We start from the raw sequence: 27,986 nt of genomic DNA on the forward strand, positions 1-27,986 counted from the left end.
CAGGCAGCCAGCGAACCGAGCACTGTGCGTGTGAATGTAGCAAAAGCAACAACAAAAATATCCTTCTAATTCAATCAACCGGCAAACACGGCTAAGCTGTGCCTGTGTATGTAGCAAAAGCAACGACAAAAACATTCCTTCAATTTACCGGCAAACAACACCGGCCAAGCTGCCCGGCTTTAGCAGCTGTGTATATGTAGCGTGTGTATGTAATAGCAGGCAGTAAGCAAAGCACAGTTCTCATTCAATGGGTTTCCCGTTCCTTCACTCCCGTTCCCTTTCCCGTTTCCATCTTAAGACAAAGGAATGCATTGAAAGGAGGCCGAACGCCGGCAAGCCGCCGTTGTACGTTTTTTTGTGATTGATCGGTAACAGAAAGCCTATGACAAATATACCTCGTCCTGCATGAAGTTCGAATAGTACACTGGTTAGAATGTCGGACTGGCAAGACGATACTATTGGTGATGTGAGTTCGATTCTCACTACAGAGCTGAGGATTTAATTTTTATTTTCTTGTTTCTGGGATGAATTATCCAATAGGAAGGAAATCCCATAAAATGTTATTCTTGTTTCGCTTGAATGTAGTGGTCATCATTTTAGTTGGGAGCCGAGTCCTTATGCCAGTTACGGTTTTTCAAACATACCGTCTTCGGCACAGTGCACATTTCAGCGCATTATCGGCACAGAGATTTGCTAAAAAGGCATTGGATTTTTGCAACCTCTTCTATGGGTGTGAAACACAGGGCTGCTTTGATTTTGAAATTGTTGTCGAAAAATCAGGAACCTAGAAAAACAACGGCAAATGATGAAGCATCCACTGCATACCAAACAACATCATGTTGCCAAAATATCAAAGACAGCCAATCGATTTCCGACCCCCTCGATTCACAATCGATAAGCAAAACAATTTTCACCTCCAAAATCCTAGAAAAGTCATTGCATTTCCCAGCGTCGTCGTGTGGCATCATCAAGCGATTGGATCGAAACTGCCGTCATAACATAAAATATGAATAGAGAAGGTAAAAGGGCAACTTGTCGGTTCAATATTCAGTCAAAATATGGACGAAACTCGAACAGAAAAACAAGAAACAACATCGTCGGAAAAGGTGTCCAAGTACCGACTTTACTCCCCCAAAAAAAAGGATAACAAAAATAGAAGCACAATTTGGAAATCTGAAGTACATTCCTCTATAGAAGTTGGTGATTGCTCTTGCGGGTGGGTTATGTTACAATTTCGATTTTCGATAGAATTGGTCGAGTGCTATTCAAGGGGGACACTCGACAAGAATAATATACATTTTATCAAACGAACGAACGAGAACCTCCAACCAGCAATCAATACATGGTCTGATTTTCTGTCATGAACTTCGCCCGTTGCCGATGAAAAACGGCTTCCAAAATATCTGTTTACTATAAACCTGTGATTATTTATTGTTTTCCTCCCCGGTCCCGATTTAACTACAACAAGTCAGAATCGGTCGAAAACAAGTTTTATTTGTCGGAAATTCCATCACAGAGTAGGCTTCTCCTCAGTCATTGTCAAGGTTAGCCCAGAGTTGATTTGCCCAAAGAGATTCGGGTTTTTTTTCTCGCTCCAACTAGTCAACAAAAATGTAGCCTAATGGGGTTGCTCGTTCAATCATTTTACATGAGCGGAATATTTTTGTTGTGATTCAACGTTGTTTCCGGAAGGCAGAGGATGCCTTGAATGGTTTAGCTATAATTTTTGTTCTGTGATCAAATCTAACCTGCTAATTTGAGACCATCCTTGCTCACTTGCTGCTGTTGAGGTGATCTTGTAAAGAATCGTCCATCTGAGCTTTCGGAGTTTTAGTCTGGTCGATTGTTGACCGGAAAAAAATAACTCACATATGAAGAAGCAATTTCAAATATTTATGACGACTAATTTGTGGACCATTGTGGATAGTAATTTTCCTACGTGAGGCCATTTGGATGCACAAGACGGAAGCTCAGATCAAAAAATGTGTCCAACAGAGGGTTTCACATTAAAAGCAATTTGTTATGAAAAAAAAAAACAAAGCAAGTGACTAAGAAGGTTTGAGATAGTTTTGGAAAATTTGTAAGAATTAAAATTTTTGTCATTTTTGCCATTTATGCCATTTACGTCATTTTTGTGATTTTTGAAATTTCTGTAATTTTTGTCCATTTTGCCAATTTTGTTATTTTTTCATTTTTGTAATTTTTGTCATTTTTGTCATTTTTGTCATTTTTTTCATTTTGTCATTTTTGTCAATTTTGCCAATTTTGATATTTTTGCCATTTTTGAAAATTTTTGTAATTTTTGTAATTTTTGTCATTTTTGTAATTTTTGTAATTTTTGTCATTTTTGTCATTTTTGTCATTTTTGTCAATTTTGTCATTTTTGTCATTTTTGTAATTTTTGAAATTTATGAAATTTTTGTACTTTTTGTAATTTTTATAATTTTTGTCATTTTTGTAATTTTTGTAATTTTTGAAATTTTTGTAATTTTTCCATTTTTGTCACTTTTGTCACTTTTGTCAGTTTTGTCACTTTTGTCACTTTTGTCAGTTTTGTAATTTTTGTCATTTTTGTAATTTTTGTCATTTTTGTCATTTTTGTCATTTTTGTCATTTTTGCCATTTTTGTCATTTTTGTCATTTTTGTCATTTTTGTCATTTTTGTCATTTTTGTCATTTTTGTCATTTTTGTCATTTTTGTCATTTTTGTCATTTTTGTCATTTTTGTCATTTTTGTCATTTTTGTCATTTTTGTCATTTTTGTCATTTTTGTCATTTTTGTCATTTTTGTCATTTTTGTCATTTTTGTCATTTTTGTCATTGTTGTCATTTTTGTCATTTTTGTCATTTTTGTCATTTTTGTCATTTTTGTCATTTTTGTCATTTTTGTCATTTTTGTCATTTTTGTCATTTATGTCATTTTTGTCTTTTTTGTCATTTTTGTCATTTTTGTCATTTTTGTCATTTTTGTCATTTTTGTCATTTTTGTCATTTTTGTCATTTTTGTCATTTTTGTCATTTTTGTCATTTTTGTCATTTTTGTCATTTTTGTCATTTTTGTAATTTTTGAAATTTATGAAATTTTTGTACTTTTTGTAATTTTTATAATTTTTGTCATTTTTGTAATTTTTGTAATTTTTGAAATTTTTGTAATTTTTCCATTTTTGTCACTTTTGTCATTTTTGTCATTTTTGTCATTTTTGTCATTTTTTTCATTTTTTGTCACTTTTGTCATTTTTGTCATTTTTGTCATTTTTGTCATTTTTGTCATTTTTGTCATTTTTGTCATTTTTGTCATTTTTGTCATTTTTGTCATTTTTGTCATTTTTGTCATTTTTGTCATTTTTGTCATTTTTGTCATTTTTGTCATTTTTGTCATTTTTGTCATTTTTGTCATTTTTGTCATTTTTGTCATTTTTGTCATTTTTGTCATTTTTGTCATTTTTGTCATTTTTGTCATTTTTGTCATTTTTGTCATTTTTGTCATTTTTGTCATTTTTGTCATTTTTGTCATTTTTGTCATTTTTGTCATTTTTGTCATTTTTGTCATTTTTGTCATTTTTGTCATTTTTGTCATTTTTGTCATTTTTGTCATTTTTGTCATTTTTGTCATTTTTTTCTTTTTAACGAATAGTCACCGTTGATTATTATTTTTATGAAAGTTTAATGGCATTGCGGTGAACTTGATACTACGAAAATTCTTGATAGAAGAATTAAAGATTGAAATTAAATGACGGATAGACAAAGCAGATGCTTAATAGAAGAAAATTGAAAGATGTTGAAAATGAGCCAAGAGCATATTTTATGGAAAGCTTCAAAGGTGCGTTCTAGACCCTTTGTCCCACATCAATTGAATGGCTGAGAGAAGTAATAGCGAGAGGCGCAATTACGTTCACCCATACATCCAACCCGATGGATTGGTAAAGCACGTGCTTCCCAATCGGACAAAAAGTCTAGACCGCATGGCTCTGGTGAAGCTTCCCTTTTGCTGAACCAGTTCAAGCGATGTGTTATTGGTTGTTTCGGATTCCGTTTTTATCGGCAGCGCTACTTATTGTTTTCACGCAAGTACCGTAAACGTCCCTACTTTTGCCAACTATTTAATTTTTTGAACTGTATTTCGAAATATTTACCCCTTATTTAAACCCCCCAAAGCCAAATGATTTTATTCTTTTTAACGAATAGTCACCGTTGATTATTATTTTTATGAAAGTTTAATGGCATTGCGGTGAACTTGATACTACGAAAATTCTTGATAGAAGAATTAAAGATTGAAATTAAATGACGGATAGACAAAGCAGATGCTTAATAGAAGAAAATTGAAAGATGTTGAAAATGAGCCAAGAGCATATTTTATGGAAAGCTTCAAAGGTCTAGAACGCACCTTTGAAGCTTTCCATAAAATATGCTCTTGGCTCATTTTCAACATCTTTCAATTTTCTTCTATTAAGCATCTGCTTTGTCTATCCGTCATTTAATTTCAATCTTTAATTCTTCTATCAAGAATTTTCGTAGTATCAAGTTCACCGCAATGCCATTAAACTTTCATAAAAATAATAATCAACGGTGACTATTCGTTAAAAAGAATAAAATCATTTGGCTTTGGGGGGTTTAAATAAGGGGTAAATATTTCGAAATACAGTTCAAAAAATTAAATAGTTGGCAAAAGTAGGGACGTTTACGGTACTTGCGTGAAAACAATAAGTAGCGCTGCCGATAAAAACGGAATCCGAAACAACCAATAACACATCGCTTGAACTGGTTCAGCAAAAGGGAAGCTTCACCAGAGCCATGCGGTCTAGACTTTTTGTCCGATTGGGAAGCACGTGCTTTACCAATCCATCGGGTTGGATGTATGGGTGAACGTAATTGCGCCTCTCGCTATTACTTCTCTCAGCCATTCAATTGATGTGGGACAAAGGGTCTAGAACGCACCTTTGAAGCTTTCCATAAAATATGCTCTTGGCTCATTTTCAACATCTTTCAATTTTCTTCTATTAAGCATCTGCTTTGTCTATCCGTCATTTAATTTCAATCTTTAATTCTTCTATCAAGAATTTTCGTAGTATCAAGTTCACCGCAATGCCATTAAACTTTCATAAAAATTTTGTCATTTTTGTAATTTTTGTCATTTTTGTCATTTTTGTCATTTTTGTCATTTTTGTCATTTTTGTCATTTTTGTCATTTTTGTCATTTTTGTCATTTTTGTCATTTTTGTCATTTTTGTCATTTTTGTCATTTTTGTCATTTTTGTCATTTTTGTCATTTTTGTCATTTTTGTCATTTTTGTCATTTTTGTCATTTTTGTCATTTTTGTCATTTTTGTCATTTTTGTCATTTTTGTCATTTTTGTCATTTTTGTCATTTTTGTCATTTTTGTCATTTTTGTCATTTTTGTCATTTTTGTCATTTTTGTCATTTTTGTCATTTTTGTCATTTTTTTTCATTTTTGTCATTTTTGTCATTTTTGTCATTTTTGTCATTTTTTTCATTTTTTTCATTTTTTTCATTTTTTTCATTTTTTTCATTTTTGTCATTTTTGTCATTTTTGTCATTTTTGTCATTTTTGTCATTTTTGTCATTTTTGTCATTTTTGTCATTTTTGTCATTTTTGTCATTTTTGTCATTTTTGTCATTTTTGTCATTTTTGTCATTTTTGTCATTTTTGTCATTTTTGTCATTTTTGTCATTTTTGTCATTTTTGTCATTTTTGTCATTTTTGTCATTTTTGTCATTTTTGTCATTTTTGTCATTTTTGTCATTTTTGTCATTTTTGTCATTTTTGTCATTTTTGTCATTTTTGTCATTTTTGTCATTTTTGGTCATTTTTGTCATTTTTGTCATTTTTGTCATTTTTGTCATTTTTGTCATTTTTGTCATTTTTGTCATTTTTGTCATTTTTGTCATTTTTGTCATTTTTGTCATTTTTGTCATTTTTGTCATTTTTGTCATTTTTGTCATTTTTGTCATTTTTGTCATTTTTGTCATTTTTGTCATTTTTGTCATTTTTGTCATTTTTGTCTTTTTTGTCATTTTTGTCATTTTTGTCATTTTTGTCATTTTTGTCATTTTTGTCATTTTTGTCATTTTTGTCATTTTTGTCATTTTTGTCATTTTTGTCATTTTTGTCATTTTTGTCATTTTTGTCATTTGTGATTTTTTTTTATATTTTGGTTAATTTTGTCATTGTTGTCATTTCTTGTTAATTTTGTCAGTAATTCGAGTTAGATGTCTGTTATAGTGAATCAGCTTCGGGACGGAAATCAATTTGCTCGTTCAAATTTGTTCTCAAATCGTGTTGTTTTTTCTCAAATTAATGACCAACCTTTATGTTTCGTACAATCCAAGCTCAATTAGTATCACTTTAACTCACCTTCAATTTGAACTCGATAAGACAATTGTGGTAATCTGCAAAAAAAAGAAATGAACAGTTGAGAAAAACATATATCCTTTTGGTAATTGATACCACTTGTTTTTGGGTAATGAATCAAAAATATGTGCTTATTGAATTTTCTCAACCCTTGAAAACTCCCACCCTCCGGCATTAATTATTGGACTACAACTATTTCGGGGCCACAAATGTTCTTTAGAGCAGAAACAACACCGATAACTCTGCCCCTAAGTTTTGCACCAGCTGCATGCAGCCTTCGCTTGCTGCCTCAATTTGAAATGCGACAAAATTGTCAACTAAGAAATATGGATTTTCTTTTCGACAGTCATGCAACACAACCCACCACAGCTAGCACCATTGCATTGCTGCAGATCTGCATCATAATTTAGCAATAACAAGCAGCCAGAGCAGCGGCAAAGTAGGCCAAGTTGTAGAAAACTGTTCGTCGTCCTAGGCCTAGAGAGAATTTAGCAGGCCGCCCGGTTTTGGTTTTAGACTCTAAATTTTCTAGGCCTCCTACTGGTTGTTTTGCTACAAAAATACACGAAAACACACAAAAAAAAACACAGGCATCTTTTGGTAAACCACTAAATATGAATGCCAACCAAAGCCTGTTAAGGTTATGTGCTACCGCTACGACAAAGACGACGACGACGAGAGTGCCAAATTTTCGTCCTCCTCCCCGTGCTGGAAATCATTCATTTCTTGGTGTGTTTTCATGAGTCGTTTTTTTAGGTGTTCGACTTTGAGGGGGTGGATGCTTAATTAAGATACCATTTGCGCAAATTTGGAAATCAGCCAAGGCTGTGTGTGGAAGGCACTTTAGCTGCCCTGGAAGGTCACAAAGTGTGAGTGCCTTTTTTTTGTGACATTTCCAAGTTATGGAGATTAAGCCCTTTTCTATTGCTAGCAGTTTCGCTAATATTTTTGACATTCAAGATATTTCACTCCAGAAAAGCAGGAGAAAAAATAATCCTTGCCCTCGAAAGAAGGGAAAATATGGCTCGTTATTTTCCCATGTTCTGTTGCTGCCAATTTTCTGTTCCAATTTTATGTTCAAAATTCGTAGAACATCCTGCTTGATGTCAGTCTAACATCAGGATGAGACACCGAAAAAGACACAATATTGAAGCTTTTCATTAGAGTTAGGCCTTTTGCGCTCGGTATCAACGAAACATTTTGTTTACGGTTTGAATCAAAAATAAATTGAAGGGAAAATCTGATTTGTTCAACATCTTTTGAAGTGACACTCAAAAAAGCATATTGTTATAATTCTATTGGAGAAACCTTCAAATCATATGAAGTCAAAATACTTCAGGTCGCCTTTAAATTTTCCGAACTAACACGTGTTCTGCGGCTGTCAGCAGCTATCAACAGTTTTATCAAACATAATTCAATTCCAACCCTGTTCGAAGGTTCCCCGTTAAAGCCGTTAGTGCGAAAAAGCGCGCTAACTAAAGTGCATTGCGGAAATTGAAACTTACACAAAGTTCGATTCGTAGCTACATTTCACCCTGTATTAGCTGGGTTAGGGTACCCGGGTGCAGTTTTGCGGACCTCCCGGTAAGCAAATTGCGTTCGTTCCGACCGGAGGCATGCGAATATTTGTTTAAGTGGGTGAGTTGAAAAGAGAAGAGGGAGTGCAACATTTAATCCATTTGAATAACACGACGTTTCCACGCTCGACCTCCACATTCCCCCTCCGGTTTTAAAGTCTGGCTTTTCTCCTCGAAACATTACAGGTACCAGAACCCTCCTACATATTGGAAGACTGCTAGAAGTGCGGCTGATGGACACACGTTTTGGGTACCTACCTGATAACCTCTTGCCTTACCTGGGCCTGCACCTACATTGGTACAGGTTTGTTGTTTTGCTCTCGTTTGCCACCCCTGCCTGTACAAGGTACGAGAAAGGTCTCTACACATTTATAACCAGTTATCGACCATCGAAGCATTGCTTTTTTGGGACACGGTGGGGCTTCTCGAGTTAAACTTTTAAAATAAAAAAAACATCGATCCAGAGAAGGGATTCGAGTTTCGGGAAACTTTTTCCTGTTCCGTCAATTCTTCTGAGAATACGACATCAATTGAAGGAAAAAAGCTGACAATTTTTTAAATGTCTTTATCAAAGAAACCTTTGACTGGTTCGTCTCAAAAATGGAGTCAGAATTGTATAATGGACCAAGGATAGCGAAATATTTAGAAATTATACTAGGCTCAAAACTATCATGGAACCCACAGATAGAACTTGTAATAGCCAAGGCTACACCAGCTCTGTGGGTCTGTCCCAAAGGAATAGAAAAAAAATGGGGGATAAGGCCGAAAATCATCCGTTGGATATTTATAGCTATAATAACACTCTAATCTCATATGCCTCTTTAGTATGGTCCCGGAAGAAACTGGCGAGCTTCAAAGAATAGCAACGCTATCCATAACTGGCGCCATGCGAAACATATCAAACGAGGCTCTAAATGCACTTCTAAATATTCTACCACTAGGGGAAAAGTTCATATAACGCCCCATGTGGCTAATACGCGCCACCTTTGTTTTGAAGAATCTTAAACATTTTAAGCTTGCAAAATATTACCAATTTGTTTTAAATGCTGTGAATGGTCATGGCAAGTATGAATTTTTCCTTAAAATGCCCCTGTGTCGTAATAATTTCACAATTTAGGTTTTTCATCATTTTGATCTAAATTTTAAAACACTTTCAATAAGGTGTCACCAAGCAAAGAAAAACGAATAAGACAATATTTTCTGACACATCGATAGAAGAAAATCTAAACTCTAAATTTTATGCTTAAAAATCATACTGAACTCGCAAAGGTATGATTTTTATAGGTAAGTTCTATCACGGCCCATGCGCTCGTTATAACGCGCCAATCGTAGTAGGCTGAAAATAGCATAAATTTTTCAAAAAGGCCAATTTTCATTGAAAATGAACAAAAAGTCTCAAACCATATTTTGAGCGTTTATTCAGCTGAACAAATCTACTTTTCATTTTTTTCAAAATTTTGATTAGTCCATTTTGATTTTCTTTTCAGTCAAAGTGTCTGTAAGTATTGGTGTGTTTTTGGTCTTCGGCTGCTTTCGGGTGTGTTCGGCTGCTAGACGCATATTGAATACACAGCGGCGCGTATTTGCAACACAGTTTTGTTCTGTGGCTTTGAATATGCATTTTTAAAATCAAGTTTTTGAAGCAACTATAGCAATTTGAGTAATAAAATATCATAGGCATTTGTAGAAAACACTTTTCTTCAACGATTGCACCCATTTTCAACACAATTTGTACGTGGAATACATAGAAAATCAGCGATTCGCTTAGGTGGCGCATAATAGGTCATGTTCCCCTACATCAATTCATTGTGTTCGAGACAGATCGTAGTGCCTTGAAAATCTAAAAAAAAACAAACCTGTCTGTCTGTTTCCTATATCCTCGGAAACCACTGAACGATTTGTGTGAAACTTGGCAGGTAGGAAGATTGAAGGCCGGAAAAGGTTTCTATTATGGTTTGAGACCCTTCCCCCTTACAGAAAGGGGATAGGGGGTCATACACACAAAAGACAAATGTTTGCATAACTCGAAAACCGATCAAGCAAATGGTACAAAATTTGGCATGGGAGAGCATTCTGGTACGATAAATGATTCTATGATTATTTAAGACCCCTTTTTTCTTTCAGTGGTGGTGAGATAGAAGGGGGGAGGGGTGCTCCCTTACAATTTTTTACATAATATTAAAACTAATCAAGCAAATGGAACCAAATTTGGCCTGGGAGGGGGGGATAAGGGTTTAAAAAATAGTTTAATGAATATTTTGCACCCAATCCTCCTTCCAGAGGAGAGATAGGAAAAGACGAGGGCAGCTCTCTTACAATTTTGTGCATAACTGGGATATTTGGGTACAAGAAATGTTTTTATGTTTTTTTTAGGTCCCTCCCTCAATACAATCAGGAAAAGGAGGGAAGGATCCCTCTATATATTTAATTGTATAAAAGGAGAACAAACCGAGCAAATGGAACCAAATTTGTCATGAATACGAAAAATATTTCAATGATTATTTTAGTCCCCTCACTTTTTCTATTGAGATAATAGGAGGGAAAGGGTGCTCTAATACTTTTTTTATTGCATAGCTAGAGAACTGTTGGAGCAAATGGAACCAAATTTGGCATGGAAGAGTATTTTAGTGCGAAAAAGGTTTCTATAGATTTTTGGTACCACTGCCTTCTTCCAGTGGTGAGATATTAAAGAGGAGAGGGCTCCTTTACAATTTTCTGAATATTTTGAAAACTATCAAGGGAATGGAATCAATTTTAGCATGGAATGGTATTTGGATAAGAAATATGTTTCTATAAACCCTTCTGCTTTGTAGTGTGAAGATAGGAGGGGGGGGGGGGGGGGGGGGCTTAGGGGGTTTCATATACTTTTGTCGCATAGCTTAAGAACTTATTTACCAAGGGATCCAAATTTGATATGAGAGTTTTATTGAGTCCGAAAAAGTGGATATAATAATTTGTAACGCCTACTTCCTTCAAGCAGGAAGGATGGTAAGAGGAAAGTAGGAGGCGGACTTGAAGCTGGAATCAAATTCGAAATGTGACATTTTTTAGATAAAAACAATAATTTTGTTGTAGCTCATGAGCCCTTCCAACTTCTAAGAGGGAGAGGGTAGAGAACGTCTTGGTCGAGTGGTTAGCGTGGTAAGACGGTAATCGCTGGTCCACTGATGGCATGGGTTCGATTCCCATCGCGGTACTGGGTGTTAAATGTCAATCTTAAGTTGTCCACGTCATTTATTCAGTCTGTAAAGCCTAAATCGGCTAAGACGGTGTATGTCTTTAAAAAAAAACTTATTCCAATTTTAGCATAGTTGAGGATCTCATGAAGTCCACAAAAAACAAAGTAAGAGATTTGAGATCTTGAAAATCAAATTTAGATATCAAGATTTATTAAATAAGATGAAATGATGTGCCTATGTATTGCAATTCGAAAATCCAGCTGCAGCTCTCAATTTGGATGAAATTTGATTTAAAGTGAAGATAATTAAATCAATAAAGCATGGATCACTACAAATCTGGACGCGTCTATCTCGGAGCTATGTAAACGAAAGAAAAAAAGTTTTATAATCAAAATGTAGGGTTTTTATTGCACTTCAAAGGAAAAATAAGAAAAAAAATATTTCGATGTTTTTTTTGATAAAATTTTGAACTTTTCGTCTAGAACCACTCATCAAAGTTTGGACACCCTATTCACTGACCATAGCGGCCATTTTGTTCCACAATCTCTTCATCTCTGTTGCTTCCCGAGTCGTCCTACCATTCTTCTTCATCTTTTGCTTGACAATTGCCCAAAATTTTTCGATAGGGCGGAATTGAGGGCAGTTGAGTGGGTTGATGTCGTCGTCGCCAAAGTTCCAGATCGGTCATTTCTTTCGGATTCCGTAACAAGTTATGAATCGGGAGCAGTAGGTTGTTAGCCTAAAGTCCCTATCCTGCGATGGGGCTGCCATCTTGGACTTAGCTGGCGGGAGCCGCATTTCATAAATTCAGCCGCTTGCTGCAAGACAGACGCTGTTTGAGCCGCCCCTGACCTGGAGAACAGACGCTCGGTTGTTGTTGCACGCCGCCCCTGACCTGGGGAACAGACGCGTGCGGCCACCTTCTCAGTCTGCATGCGACCAAAGCATCCACCGGGGTTGGGTACCCGATCTTCGCTTAGGTTACTCGCACCCCAGCCGGCACCGCGGGGAGCTGTAGTGGCAGCATGCCAAATCTGGCGAAAACTTTACTGTTTTTTTGTGAGATCTATTGTACGAAAAAAAAAACATTTTTTAAGGCACTCCTCCTTGTACATTTCGGAGTCCATGGTCTTGTTTTTCACAAAAACCGGGGTTTTTCGTTCGCAGCTGCAAATACCTTGCCAGATCAAACACTTTCTTGCCAACTTATCGGCAAAAAAGAATTTGAGCTTGGCGGGGACATCACTCCGACCACGGCAGTGGCTTTATAAAATTTTTGGCCAGGAAGCTGCCCAAAATCCATCTTCGCGTACGTTTCGTCATCCATGAGGATGCATCCGTCGTACTTCGTTGGAATCTTGTTGTATTACTTCCGGGCACGTCCTTTGGCTACTAAATTCTGCTTCAATGTCCGGTTTGGTTGCTTACTGGCCCGATAGGATTGTATTCCTTCGCGGAGACTAATCCTTCTGACGGTGTACCGGTCGACGTTGAATTTCTTGGCGATGACGTAGTCCGACTACCCTGTGTTTGCCGTGATCGTTTTCAACACCTTCAAATGCAGTTTCTGATTCTTAGGTCCACTATAACGCTTGGTTTGAACCTGCCGATCGATAGTATGCATCTCACGGAAACGTTTGAGAACGCTGCATACGGTTGATTTGAGCATTTTTAACGATTTCGCGATTTTTTTAACCCGACCACGTCGGTTTTTAACGTGAGTGTCCAAAATTTATTTTCGTCTCGCGGCTTCCATCACGTGTAACTTTTTTGGAACAAAACGAATCGTAATGAAATTTTCAGCACTGATAGAGGAAACATTTCCGAACAAAGTACTGTCAAAACATTCCAGATCCAACAACTAGGAGCGCAATGGTATAATAAACAGTGCGTCCAGATTCATGGTGATTCATGCTTTATTCATAAAACTTTTTCAAAATTAATTTATTTTTGAAACGTGTAGCAAGAACATTGGATCAGCTAGTTGTAAATAATAATGGCTTGATGGAGCCCGTTTTCAACCTACACATACCATACAATGTAACTATCCAGTTCGCTCTCAGCAATCAATGAGTACAGTTGAGTTTTCTGAGCGACCATTCTGTCTTGAATATATTGAAAATTAATTTTTAATATTTCTGAGCGAAGGCGATGTGATTGTACAGTTGAAGTTTTTTATATCGCAAGAAGAACTAAAGAATATATCACAAGAAAAATTAAATGAGAAACTATTTATTTCACAAATGAAACTTTCAAAATCACGTGGTTTAAAAACGTGATAATACCTAACCTGTGTGTGACGAGTGAGTGACAGATATCGATTTGCTTAGAAGTGGTTCCTTAAGCCTTCACTGTTGAGTGTAAAGGCTAGTGGTTGACTTCGGCCAACTACGACTGTGAACTGGCGGGAGAAGGTTCTTCTATTTCTGATCCCGAAAACAGTTTCCGAGCTGCTTGGAACACCTCTGCCAATGTTTCAAAAACCGATGATAGCATTTTTTCTGGCCGTAAATTGTTTTTATGGATGGACTCGATCAACGGAGAGCTATCAGTTCTCATGTTGAAAGTTGATAGTTAGAATGAGAGATTGCCTGATAATCCTTTTATTATCAAGAGGTATATCGGGCAAGCAGTAGGGAAGAAAATAGAAGATGCTCGTTCCGAGGCTAAAGGCTCCAGATATGTGCTGAAGGTGCGTTAAAGTAGTCAGGTTGAGAAATTACTGCAGTTGAAAAATTTGATTGATGGATCAGCTATTACGATCTGTTATCATAACACACTCAATATCCGTAAGTGCATAATAAGCTGTCAGTATGGACTCCGCTAAAGTTGCCAAAATCACAGAAAAATCTGAAATTTTACAGAATTTTGAGAAAATTTTCATCACATCACATCTCTGTTACAGATCACAGAATATTAAAAAAATAACAGAATTCACAGAATTTCGAGAAATAATTCCATGTTTTTACTGCCAGGTACTCAAGTCAAACGTCAGGTTAATCGAATTTAACGTTAAATCAATGTTTTACATAAATGGAGATTAATTTTTTCAACATGATAACAAGAATAACATTTATCACTTTGGGAAGCTCTTGAAGTAAAATGTTACAGTCTATATAGGTAATCACTTAAAACATGCGTACCCACAGACTAGGGCCCATAATGGGTAGAGCTGCATTAAAATGGATTTCTAGGCCTCATTTCTTCATATTTTGTACTGTACAGCATTACTAATAACGTTAGAAAGTTTAATTGAAAATCACTGAATGTTGTCTCAGAAAGAGCAAAAACACAGAATTCGAGAATTTATTTTGTCGAAAACACAGATTTTTTTTTTCGGCAACCTTGGTCTCCACATCAGTGACGACGAGTTATTGGAAGATTTAAGATAGCAACGAGTGGTTGAAGTTAAGCGGTTTTGCAAGAAGGATACGAACAACAAATCAAAGCCTCTATCAACCTATACAATTTGACTAACCCTGCAAGGCAACACGGTACTGGAAAAAGTCTCATTAGGATTTACGAAAATCAAAACCCGTCCATATTATCCAAGCCCACTCCAGTGTGTTCTGTGCTTGCAGTTTGGTTATGCAAATAAATTTGTAAAAATTTCCCGAAATGCCCTGAATGCTCCAAGGCACCACCCTGATTTCCAGAAAGCCTTAGTTATATCCCGAAAAAATCGTAACAAAACGAGGAAAATTGTAAAAGAAGCTAAACATCGTAGTTGGGTTGATTTTGTTGATGGCTTGAATCCAAGCACCAATTCGTCCACAATTTGGAAAAGAATTGCTGCGCTCAAAGGTCGTTTTAGACAATTACGAATCGGATCAACTTATTCGTCTTTGCGAGCTCAAGGCATTCCACAAGGATCAGTACTTTCGGTAAAATTTTCCCTTGTAGCTATGAATCCTATTTTTGAAGTTATCCCTACAAATGTCAAAATTATTACTTATGTCGATGATAAAGTCTGCTTCATTTAATATTGGAACAAATTCTTTTGCTCATTGTGGCGCTCCTAGTGGACGGATTTGGAAACTTTGTTCACCCACGTGTCGGGAAATTCATTACCTTTCACCATGTATTTATGTCATAACACCAAACGATAGCATTTTGTAAACAACCGCCATGGAAGCCGAACGGAGAGATCAAATTGTGCACAGTTTTCTTACGAGTACGAGTACGAGAATTTCTTCGAAACAGCAATGAATAATTTTTTTAATTTTTTTTATGAAAGAGTAAAGAAAATGCTACATTTGTATGAAAAACAAATTATGAATTCGTTAATAAATGACTGATCTACACGCAATTGTTTGTGTTCCAATATTAAATGAAGCAGACTTTACGTCCGTCGAACTTGGTCAGCACTTGGTCGTACAGCTTTCGAGCACGGATTCTGGCCACATTGTTCTGCTTCAGCGTCCGATTTGGCTGTTTGCTAGCTCGGAATGACCTTATTCCTTCCCGGAGACGAATTCGTCGCACCGTACTGTGAGCGGCCTGGAACTTATTGGCCAAATCGCGGTCTGAAAGATTGGGATTCCTCTTGACGGCCTTGATGACTTTCCCACGCAGTTTCCGGTCGACAGTTCCACTCCGACGCTTCGAATGCGGCTTCCGAGCCGTCGTCAATGTTTCCTTGTACTGCTTGATAACACGCCATACGGTATTTCTGGGCATTTTAAGCTGTTTAGCTAGCTTCGATGCCGACAACAATGGATTTTCAAGAAAACTGTGCACAATTTGATCTCTCCGTTCGGCTTTCATGGCGGTTGTTTACAAAATGCTATCGTTTGGTGTTATGACATAAATACATGGTGAAAGGTAATGAATTTCCCGACACGTGGGTGAACAAAGTTTCCAAATCCGTCCACTAGGAGCGCCACAATGAGCAAAAGAAATTGTTCCAATATTAAATGAAGCAGACTTTATCCTGTTGGTAGCTTATAGAAAACAGAAAAATAACCACTTAGAACATAAATTCAGAAAGTCGCTTTAAAAGCAATTCACTAGCTTACATCTGTCGGTTTCCGAGTTGCGATAGAAAAATGTCAACTTTTGCACACTTGTCAGAATCGTATTCATCGAGGACATATTCCTGAGATAACTGTGGGTGATATTACCATTCCAACAGTGAAAAAATCTAAAGTCTATGGTGTTACTTTCGATTCCAAAATGAATTTTATGAAGCTTGCCTAAGAAAGAAAAGAAATGCTATGCAAAACATTTTTAAAATGATCGGATCTAAAGTAAGAAATAACTATATCTATGGAAACCACTTGACGACCATCCTCAAGTCAGAGACCTTTCCTCCAGCTTAATGACCTTGCAACAGTCCAACCTCCTTCCTCAAACTTGATGTCCTTCAATAGCTCGGCGACTTTCCTACAGTTTGATGTCCTTTTTAAAAATGACCGACATTCCTAAAGCTCAATAACCTTCCTGCAGTTAAACGACCATTCTCTTCAGATACATTGACTTCGGCGAAATGACCAGTGATTCTGATCCGATGGCCCGATTTCAAGCCAAATGGTTCTGATATTATCCGCAGGTTATGGGCTCAGCACGAGTGGAAAATGAGACTTTTAGAAACACCGAAAGAAGACCAGATTCAGGTGGAGGGCATGATTTAGCCGGGAAACTATTTGGGAAATTCATGAACTCCCGGCAACCTACTGAAGGTTTTTAAGCCACAGCGAAGTTGTCGTCGATCTAACCGATCATCAAATGACCTGGAACGTTCAAAATCGTTCATATCGTCATGAACCTACCAAGGTGCTTATAGGTTCTTCGTTCCATCATATATTACAGGGAAAGCTAAAAGTATATTTTCTCGAGAGATGATAGACTAAGAATCCACACGGTGTCCAAAAAGTTCACATTTACTTCTCATACTTTTTGACATCCCGGGCCAAAGAAGTTTAAGAAAAAAAATCAGTTTATGAGCCTTTAAGTTGATAATGATGCCTTTCTAAGGAAATTGTGCAAAATTATTGTTATCATGTTACCTTGCTTCGTAAGAATCTCAGAAACACGTTAATTTAAACATTATCTTTTCATATTTTGGATTGGTTTCTCTCGTTGAGAAGTTAGAAAAAAACTGCATTGTATTTAGCTAACGTTGTAAAAAAAAATCCATTTATATTATTATTACTTTCAGTTCTGATGATGATTCGGGAAATCTAAATCATAATATCTCATCTTGATATAATTTTGTTATTCTCTTCTGATCGGGTAGGCTTTAACTCCATAATCAATCGTAATATCATCTATTTTAATATGATTAACTATTTTTCTAAATTATCTAGAGTTTCCGTCCATTAAGTATACTATCTTAAATCAACAAATTGATATGAAATCGTACATCAAACCCACCGTTCCCCGATGGAAAACAATCACAGACACCGGTTTTCAGTACTCTTGTACACGTCCAGCCGAGAGCCGCATGGCCTGCTTGTCGTCCCGCTTCCTTCGTATTTTTTTTCTGACCCACCACCCAACCAGGCAGCCAGAGACCCCAAGCATTTGTCCGATATTTTCCGTCCATTGCGTCACACGGAATTCCAACCAGAAATCGAGGCCTACTTGTCGTCGTCGTCGTGTGGATAAGGAAAAAAAATAAATAAAGACCGGCCAATACCAACAACAACATTCGATATGGGCTTCGAGTTGGGCCAAAAAGCTAAACATTAACCGGTAGGTTTCTGGTGGTTCCGTCATTTTTTTTTTCTTTGCTTTCGCGGATTTGTGGGAGTAAATGGTGAATGATCCATAAATGTCGTGGGGTTCGCGAAAAAGCTCCGGAATTCTCGATTGGCAGGCAGCCGGTTGTGTTGATTGGGAGATTCCAATTCAACCAGATGAAGGCGAGTGGTTGGGTGTGTGATATTTAAATTCACACCTCGTGATACGGAATGGAGTTGTTGGCGAATCTACAACCTAATGCTACGACTCTTGATCAAAAGAGACAGAGCGTGGGTGAGTATGGATTTTTTTTTCGAAGTCGAATAAACTGGGTCACCACTCCTCAGACATTGCGGAATCACTTTTTGATTGAGCGTTTTTTTTTTCGCTTTCGTTTTGTTTATATGTACCTATTTAGTAGCTTTTCGGATGACATTTATCGTGAACCGTGAGAATTAAACCACGCGGAAGTAAAAAAAATGTTTGAAAAGGTTTCGCTGGCCTTTTTCTAATGATAACGACTGGAGCAACTCCCTTAATGGTCGTCCGTTAAGATCCGCAAAGCCCCAGCGCCGTCGAAGAGTTCCTGAAACGTGATTCCGAGCACCTGCTGCAACCAGTGACATAATACCGATATATTAATTCATCGTCTCCGGTGCTCTCCTGCTGCTAGGCTGCTGCATCATCATGCAAGCGAATGGGATGACATTTTCCATGCGGTGCATCATCGTGAGCACTTCGGAAGGGCTGCTGCAGTCATTCATAGGCGCTCAGAAAAAAAGAGAAGACACCTCTATGTATCCATAGAGGAAGATGAAAAGAAAGCAAAAAAACGAAGCCCTACCCGGCAATACAACACGTGGGCACGTCCGGATCATCACCGGCATCATCTGAGTATGTATGTATGTCTATGTCATAGCATATTAGTCGTAAAGTTGGGCCAGCTATCCAGTCAAGTCAGGCAGCCTTAGTGCATAAATTTATGCCGAGGTGTTATTCGGTTCGCCGATCCCTTCTAACGCGATGACATTTAATATTTAGGAGATGAAACGAAATATCCATACGAGCCTTGTTTTTGCATCCAATTAGCGCTGAATCAATGTCGCGACTTTGATGGTAAACTAAAATTCTGGGTAGAAATTTCAAATTCGAAACACAGCACAAGCACATTGGAATCTTATCGAAACAAGTGAGAAAAAAACTGTATTTGATAAAAAAAAATTAGTAATTTCATAAAACTGGATATTCTTACAGAAATCTATAAGCACATACTTTATCCGACTGATAAAAAATTATGATGTTCGAATCTTTCCAAAATGTTTAACATAAAAAAAAACAATAAACGGTTATTTGACAATTCTAGCAAAACCTAACTAAGACTTCAATAAAGACTTCAGTCCAGTTTCAAACTTAAGTCTAGTTCAAGAGCTCACTCCAGTTTGGAACTTCAATCTTATTGGAAGACTTTGGTACAGTTGGGTACTCTGCTACAATTTAAGACTTGAACTCAATAGACGGCTTCGGTTTTATTCAGATCTCTTGGCCAATCGAAAACGTTGGTCTTATTTGAGAGCTTCGACCCCATTTCATTAGCATTTCAGAACGTTTCGCCACTGGACTTTTCATTAAACGGTTTTGAAATCGAAGATGCAATCATCTCCAAAGCAGCGGGGAAGCTCAAGAATTCCTTTTTTACGGGTTCGGACGCCTTTTTTATTGGATTATCTTTCAAGCTTCGCTTGACAGAGCTACCTTCCATTTACTGTGGAAGGAAGTCTTATAAGTTCCCAGTTCACAAAAAAGGTGACAGAAGAGATATCAACAACTACCGGGGAATCTCAGCTCCATTCGATAGCCAACCTATTTGAACTGGTGGTCCTGGATCCCATTTTCTCGTTTTGTAAGAATAACATTTCTAATGATCAGCACGGATTTTTGTCTAAACGCTCCACGATAAGCAACTTTTCTAACGTTCACTTCTTTTGTGCTTCATGCACAATCTTTTCTAGAAAATCTCAATCTGACGCCATCTACATTCGACAAGGTGAACCTCCAAATTGCCATAGGGAAAGTAGGATGCTTAAAGTTCGATGGTACTTCACTTGACTGGTTTCGTAGTTATTTGTCTGGGTACAAATTGACTGCTCGAACGGAAGATACCTTTTCCAGGCAGTTCACTGCATCCTCCGGTGTACCACAAGGAAGCCATCTAGGGCCGATTATTTTTCTAATCTATTTCAACGACGTGCTTTCACTCCTGCAAAGCTCAAAACTTTGCTATGCTGATAACCTTAAACTGTTTTACACCGTAAACGACTACGACGATATTTATTTTCCGCCGAATCAGTTCAACCTTTTCGCTCAATGGTGCCACATCAACTGCTTGCAATTACAGTCATCAGATTTTCTCGTAAGCGACAGCTGAATACTTCCTTGGAGAAGAGCCTATCGTACGAGTGGACCATATTAACGATCTGGGTGTCATCCTTGTCTTCGACTGGAATTCAAGACACATACTAACTACGTAGTCAACAAAGCGTCTAGAAGTCCTGGTTTCATGTTTAGAGTGGCGATGGTCTTCAAGGATGTGTATTGCCTGAAAAGCCTACATTGCAGCATTGGTCGTTCCATCCTTGAATACGCATCCGCCGTCTGGTGCCCCTACTATTGAAACGGTGCCGACTCGAGGCTATCCAGCGGCGCTTTTTTCGAAACGCTCTACGCAACTGAAAGACCCTTTTCGCTTACCAAGCTACGAAAATCGATGCCGTCTTATAGACATCGACACTCTTTAAGCCCGTAGACGTGCAACCCGTGCTTCTTTCGTCGTCGATCGAATCGACTGTCCCACGCTACTGGAAGCTCGCTTAGTGTGCGACGCCAAGGTCTTAGAAATCAGAATCTTAAATTGTATGTTCCCATTCGAATGAACAATTATGGAGCGAGCAGCGCCTTTTTATCGGTGCCATGAAATAATTCAACGGTTTTTCCGAGTATTTTGACTTCGACGTTTCAAGGGATGTTTTCCGAATTTGGATCAATATGTGACCTGTTGATCAGAAATGAATAACATTGATAAGGAAAATCATGTAAAATTGCGCAAGTAGACCGATCAATTGAGTAAAGAAAATATTTTTCAGTTCAAATAAAATGCAAATTTTGGTAATAAATCATTGTCTTCTTTTTGAAGTCATATTTAGGGGTTGAAGGCAATTTTCCACAAACAGTTTTTCATTTAGTAGGTACTTTATTATGTTATGAATCCTTACGCATGAGCCTGCGTTCCGAAATTGGTTCGAAATAATCAACATAACACTATGAACTAAGTGAAAGATTGCTGGGATTGAGCAACACAATCGCACTGTACTGTTTTGAGAATTTCAGCCTTTAATATGAACCAGTGATGACGCCGGCCAAGTCCGCGGGAAACCAAACCAGGCGTGCACTGGACGGGATGGTCCAACTAAATTGGTTCACAATTCGGAACAGCAGAACGGGCCGACGGGGAGCGAACCGGAAAGCGAATAGTTGAAAAAAATATGTCATCTTAAATAAAGGTTTATGTGCAATATTTCGACTTGTTATTCTTCAAGTCCCCAATTCCTTAATTTTTCTTGGTAATCATTCTGGTTTTAACTATTCTACCACGAAAAACCGCTTCGGAATCATTCGCGCGTTCTAAGTATCCCCAACACAGTTGTCGCGAAAAATGCTGTTAGACAGTTCTGAGTAGAGGCTGTTTAGTCAGATTTGAGTAGGGGATGTTTTAGCGAAACTGAGTTACTGGCGACTCAGATCTGAATAGCTAAGCTAGTGAGTAGAGGTTAGATTTTATAAAACCAAACTTCTAAACCCAAATCGTCCAGAATGACTTTTATGGGTTAAGGTTAAGGACCATTTCCATCGAAGAAAAATGCCCCAAATGGGTTAAATAAGGCTACTAGAATGCCCGGTTTTATCCGGGTTTGCCCGGATATTTATTAAAAAAAAAATGGGAACAGCCTGGCCCGGCTCGGTAGCCCGGATTTCATTGAAAAATGCCCGGATTTTTGCCATGATTTATTCACATTACAAGCTGACCCGGTGTGGTTTCCAAGAAAAAACTATTGATATTTTTGGAAATATTTTTTTGTGTCAAATTTGGTTCCATTTGTAAGATAAACTCTCAAGTTCTGCCAAAAAAAATAAACAGAACTCGCCTCCCCCTATCTTATCCCTCCATCGTAAGGGGGAGGGATCTCAAATGTCAATTGAATCTTTTCTCGCATCCAAACACTCTCCGTAATAAATTTTGGAAAGCTCTCGAGTTACGCGAAAAAAATTATGAGCAGTTTCCTCCACCTTTCTATCCCGTGAGCCGAAATCACCATAGAAATATATCTTGAATCTAAATAGGTACTCTCGCTTCTCTTTTTTTTCATTTGCTCAATAAGTTCTATAGATATGCCAACAATTATATAAGAGTTCACATTCATTTTTATATAAGATGATAGAAGATTTGGCAAATCAAAAAAAATTATTTATGCCTCCAAAAGGAAATTTTTTGAGCAAGTTTTTAAAAATTGATCATGAAACGTTTTTTTGAACGTCAAAAATATGCCTTTTTTCAATTTTTTTTTTCTTGATTTTTGTTGAGTAATTTCTGGATTTTGACAAAATTTAACTGGATACTGCCCAGATTTTTGGTAGTCAATTTTGAAATCAATTGCCCAGATTTTGCCAGGTTTATAAATAAAATTGACCGGATTTGTCCGGCTCACTATCTCTCATTCTGATTGTGATTCTAATTCTGATTCTTATTATGATTTTGATTCCCATTCGGATTCTAATTCTACCATGGATTATAAATCTAACTCTTATCCTGTTTTTGATCCGGATCCTGATTCTAGAAAATACTCTTCCATGAACCTGGTAAATATGGATTTTTCGTGACAAAAACCTTGTTGGACCACCGCTTTCAATTCATTTTAGTATCGCAAATAGTAAAAAACAGCATAAAAAATGATATGGTCTCATTTGTTCATTTACATCGTTATAACTTACATCTGATTACGGTTGATGTTACAGATAATTCAAAGATTTTTTTTCCAGTGTACAAAGACATTTCAATGTTCATAATTTTTTCGTTTCATATCAGAAGAATGTTCGAAGCATGCGTAGACTAGTTAATTTCTTTAGAGTCTGTTTTAGTGGAATGCAACTAAAAATCTTTAAATTTACAAAAATTGAATTCAACTCATACTTTTCAGACTCGTTCGTTGATTTGTATTAGAAGGTCGCAAGCAGTTTGTGGCTATTGAAAACACAAGAAGCGAATTAAGAAATATTGATATCGGTGTACCACAAGGGAGTTATATCGGGCCATTACTTTTCCTTTTATATGTCAATGATTTATGTAACCTTCAACTTAAAGGCACAGCACGTTTATTTGCCGATGATACAGCAATTTTTTATTCTGAAACTTCACCTGATATTATAATTCAGCACATTGAAGACGACCTAAAACTGCTTTCAAAATATTTCAATTGAAACCTACTTTCACTAAATTATACTAAAACAAAATACATGTTGTTTCGTTCTTCGCATAAAAAGCTACTTCGTACTAATGACCCAGCTATGAATGGAAATACTATTGAGAGAGTTAGTTATTTCAAATACTTGGGAATTTACTTAGATGAAACTCTCTCATGGAATCGTCACATTGAACACTTGGAAAAAAAATTACTCCTCTTTGCGGTGTTCTTTGGAAACTGAGAAATTTTGTTCCACAACATGTTCTCTTTAAATTTTATTTTACGTTTATTCACTCTCAATTGAACTACCTTATTAGGATATGGGGAAGAGCCTCCTTGTCCCACTTACAGAAACTTCAAACGCTCCAGAATAGATGCTTGAAAAACATCTTAAAGCTCCCTTTGTTATTCCCTACCCTTCAGCTTTACTCTTTAAGAACGCATAACGTTCTTCCAATATCTGAACTCTGTGATTTGCAAACTGTTGTATATGTCTATGATAATCTACACTCAATTGAAAATATTCAAAACCTCCATTTTACTACGGGGTTGCGGACTCATAACACTCGCCAGTCAGATTTCTTGCAACGAAGCCGATCCACAACATCATTAGGGCAAAAAAGAATTTCATTTATTTGACCTACTAAATACAACACCTTACCAACGGATATTAAAAACATAACCAATCGTTCCATGTTCAAAACCAAAGTGATACAGCTTTTGAAAGAAAAATTGAACCATTAAAACAGTCGATCATCAACCAGTCTTTGTTTTGTTTACCTTTTGTACTTTTGTAGCGTTAATATCTAATATTATTTTTCTTAAAAATCTTGTAGTTTGTATTTTATCTTATAAAATTATTGAACATAACATAATAAAATTAGCAATAAATAAATAGTATATTAGTAAATATCGAATAATGAATCTCTTCAAAGGAAATTATTTTCCATTGAGATTTCATATTGTAGTCAATTTAGTTATATAATACATTTCCTCGCACGACATTATAAATATTTGTGTTCTCAGCATGATTAAAATTTGCTCGCGTTTACTCTTATTACTATTTTGCTGCCAGACATGCTGAGAACAGTAGCGTCCATTACCAGGGGGCTCAATTGAGCCTTTTGGTGTGGGGGAGTGTGGTGGGCCGCTACAAAAAAAAATTAGATGCGCAACTAAGTTCCCGCTGTTTTTCAATAGATGGCTCCAGTAGTAACGATCTAGGAATTAACACGTTCGTCGTCACGCTGATTTTGGTAGTTTAACTAGCCGGGCCCAAAGAAATTCTCGTAGCGACAAAATAAAGAAGGAGAGCTCCCATCTTTGCAAGCTAAACTGAGTGGCTAACATGAGTAAGAGAGCGTCACACGTTTTTGGTGTGACGGGGCTTCCAGGAAATACACCCGTCACACGAATATGGGTCCCATGGCGACGAATGTGTTAACCATAAAAATAACCATGACAGGTTTTTTGTTTTCTAAATAAAAATTCCATTCTGAATAAAAATAAATTATTTTATGTAAATCCGAATTTTGAAAACAAAATTAAGAATATAGAAATTGAATTCAGATACTAAAATTACTTTGATCAGATTAAATTTTCTTATGTAGAATTCACAAATGGAAAAAAAACTAATTTGGAGTTCTAGTTTGACAGGAATAAACAAACTAGCAAACAGACCACTCCATTTCCTTTGAACACAAACAGTACGTTCGAAATTTGCGTGTGGGTTTAATGCGAAATGTTACTAGTGTCTATGGCAGTGGTTTGGGGCTCCGTTTGATTGATTCAGCCTTCAAGTGTCCACAGCCCAGATCATGTGTTCGGCACTATTCAGCAACAAAAACAACAACATTGAAGCGGCACCTATGTCCGTTTTTTATTTAAGTGCGCCACTATTCGATACACACAATATTTGATAGATTGTCTAGCTTGAGTCGCCTCAATCTAATGGGAGAGGTATAAGCCCAATAAAAAAGCTAGTAAAACGAACATCTCAATTATGCTAGCGTTGCATTACAAATTCGACTCATCCGTCACAACAACAACAACAACCGCAACGAAGCAAAAAGCGACGATCTTCCCGGGCAGATCTCGTCCGGTTCAGCCAGCCAGCGGAAATACGCCGGAGAGCGTCTCACTCAATCAACAATCCCGGCGATGACACCCGTCATCATAATCCGCTGAATTCCGTCGTCCGTCAGCTGATTAAGCCGCGTGATGATTCTACGTACGCAGATAAACTCGTGCGATCTGTTCTTCCAGCCTACTATGTATTTACAACAGCAGCAGCAGCAGGCCATGAAAACCATAAATCCGCGGTCTACACTAAACACACCAACCACCATTCACCAAACCGTGGCTGTGCGGTGTGGTTATACACGGTATGGTAGGTAACTACTGGTAAGTATTCACCCTACGTTCCGTTCCGTTTTTCCCTCGGGGTGCAAGCCAAGCAAATGGCGACGACGACTCGGTATCTAATTGTATGCAAATATCCGCATTGCCTACTTGGATTTGCGACAAAAGAACCGTACAAAGCCGGTCAAACGACCATTTACTTACACAAAGTGTAGCTAGGTAAGCTGCCTACTTGCGGACAACAGACAGGGCTGACTAACTTAGCCACATGTACCTACACAAAGCATCGAACAAAGTCAGTAGTATCTACCTTACTACATTTACCGAGTAGGTAGCTTCTGTTGCAATTAAACGGAAGGTTTTAATCAGCGGATTTCGCCGGGCTTCCTTCGATTCGGAAGCACACAGTCAGACTCAGTCAGTCAGTAGGCCGTTTTAACCGTACGGAAGCCGAATTTCGAGAAGCCTCTTTATTGAATATGCATAGCGAAATTTGTGTCGGTTATCTATTGGAAGCACAGCAACATTGGTGGATTGTTTACATTTACCTGTTGCAAAAAAAATTCCTTGAGGAAGTTTCATTAATATTTATAAACATGAACGATTTCTTGGAAGACTTATCAATTAACTATGCTAAACATTTAGAGACTCTTCAATCAATACTTTAGTTATTATTATGATCAGTGCTGAAAACAAATCGAGGTGCAGGGGCAATTCTGTCTGGCCTGTCTTAGAAAAAGAAGCAATATTCGAGCCCTAACGGTATAAAATTTAGCCGATTCTTCTTGGAAGTGTGCCACATTGGGTTGAGGACCAAAAACAAATGGGACAGCTGTCTTCGAATGGCAAATTTTGATCTTTTTTGTGCAGAGGTGAATTGCTCGGCCAACTTTTGTAAACAATTTTATCTCAATAATTATCAAAATTTCTAGACTGTCAAATTTTTAAAACTGGTAAAATAAAACTTTATCTGGTGTGTTAGGAAAAAATGCTGAAGGGTACCAATCAAACCCTTCGCTCGATTTAACCACGGTTCCATTAACCGAGCACATCGTATGCATCGATGCATAATGCCGGTCATTACAATTTGTTTATGACATTACCTACATAGCAACCGGCAACAATTTGACGACCCTGGCCAGACGATCGACACCCGAAACATTAGAGAAAAAGTGTCTTCAGTCCTCTTCTAGGGTAACAACTTTTCGTTGCCAACGACAAAAAAACAAATCACCAATATGAACCACCTCGATTCTGTCCTGGCGTTTGTCGTCAGCTGCTGTCGTCATAGGAACCTGTTTTCGGTTTTGAATTTCGGCTCAAGCCTACTAAGTCTCGTTCTACCGAAACCGAAACCGCGAAAGGTTTACTTCGTGAAAGGTCACCAGCCCTTTGAGAAGTTTTTATTCAGTTTGGGGTTCGTTTGCTCGTAACGGCTAAATCAGATGCACCCTGAATCGAAGCTGATCGATTCACGGTTTGCCTAGAGTGTTGACAGTTATTAACCCGCTTCTTTTACAGCTGTTAATTCAAAGAAAATGGAAAAGCTTCAGAATCAGATGTGAATTTTCAGAATTCGAATTGAGAATCAAAGAGAGAAGCATTCAATTTTAAGCGTTGTGGAAAAACAATCCAACAAAGGCGTTGACAGAAAAACAGACCTTGAAATAACCATAAAAGCGTCATCAGAAATGACAAAACAAATGTTCAAATTGTTTATCTTTGCAGCAAATATTTATTCAGAAGTTTAGTCACAATCAGCCCTTTCACTGAGGACCTATTTCAATATTTTTCCAGCTGATAAAAGCTTGGTTGAAAACAACATCAAGACACATATCTGATGCCTTTGGAACCAAGCTAACTCAAGCGGATTTTTTTCATTATTGCAAATTTTAATATTTTTTGTAATTTTTTAAATTTTTACATTAAAGCCGTGTGTCATTTTTGTGTCGTTTTTGTGTCATTTTTGTGTCAATTTTGTGTCATTTTTGTGTCATTTTTGTGTCATTTTTGTGTCATTTTTGTGTCATTTTTGAGTCATTTTTGTGTCAATTTGTGTTATTTTTGTGTCATTTTTGTGTCATTTTTGTGTTATTTTTGTGTCATTTTTGTGACATTTTTGTGTCATTTTTGTGTCATTTTTGTGTCATTTTTGTGTCATTTTTGTTTCATTTTTGTGCCTTTTTTGTGTCATTTTTGTGTCAATTTGTGTTATTTTTGTGTCATTTTTGTGTCATTTTTGTGTCATTTTTGTGTTATTTTTGTGTCATTTTTGTGTCATTTTTGTGTCATTTTTGTGTC

At 37.1% G+C, this 27,986-nt stretch overlaps 1 protein-coding gene across 6 annotated transcripts in view; it reads right to left on the reverse strand.

Moving 5' to 3' along the window:
• The window catches only part of LOC129743830 (beta-1,4-glucuronyltransferase 1-like), a 202,433-nt gene that overhangs the window by 122,030 nt on the left and 52,417 nt on the right, over window positions 1-27,986 (reverse strand). For all 6 annotated transcript variants that reach the window (XM_055736030.1, XM_055736033.1, XM_055736032.1 and 3 more), the window contains one exon: window positions 6,375-6,409. The gene's annotated coding sequence lies outside the window, so the exon portion shown is untranslated. The remainder of the gene's footprint in view (window positions 1-6,374; window positions 6,410-27,986) is intronic.

This window comes from Uranotaenia lowii, chromosome 2 (assembly GCF_029784155.1).
Source record: "Uranotaenia lowii strain MFRU-FL chromosome 2, ASM2978415v1, whole genome shotgun sequence".
Lineage (NCBI taxonomy): Eukaryota > Metazoa > Arthropoda > Insecta > Diptera > Culicidae > Uranotaenia > Uranotaenia lowii.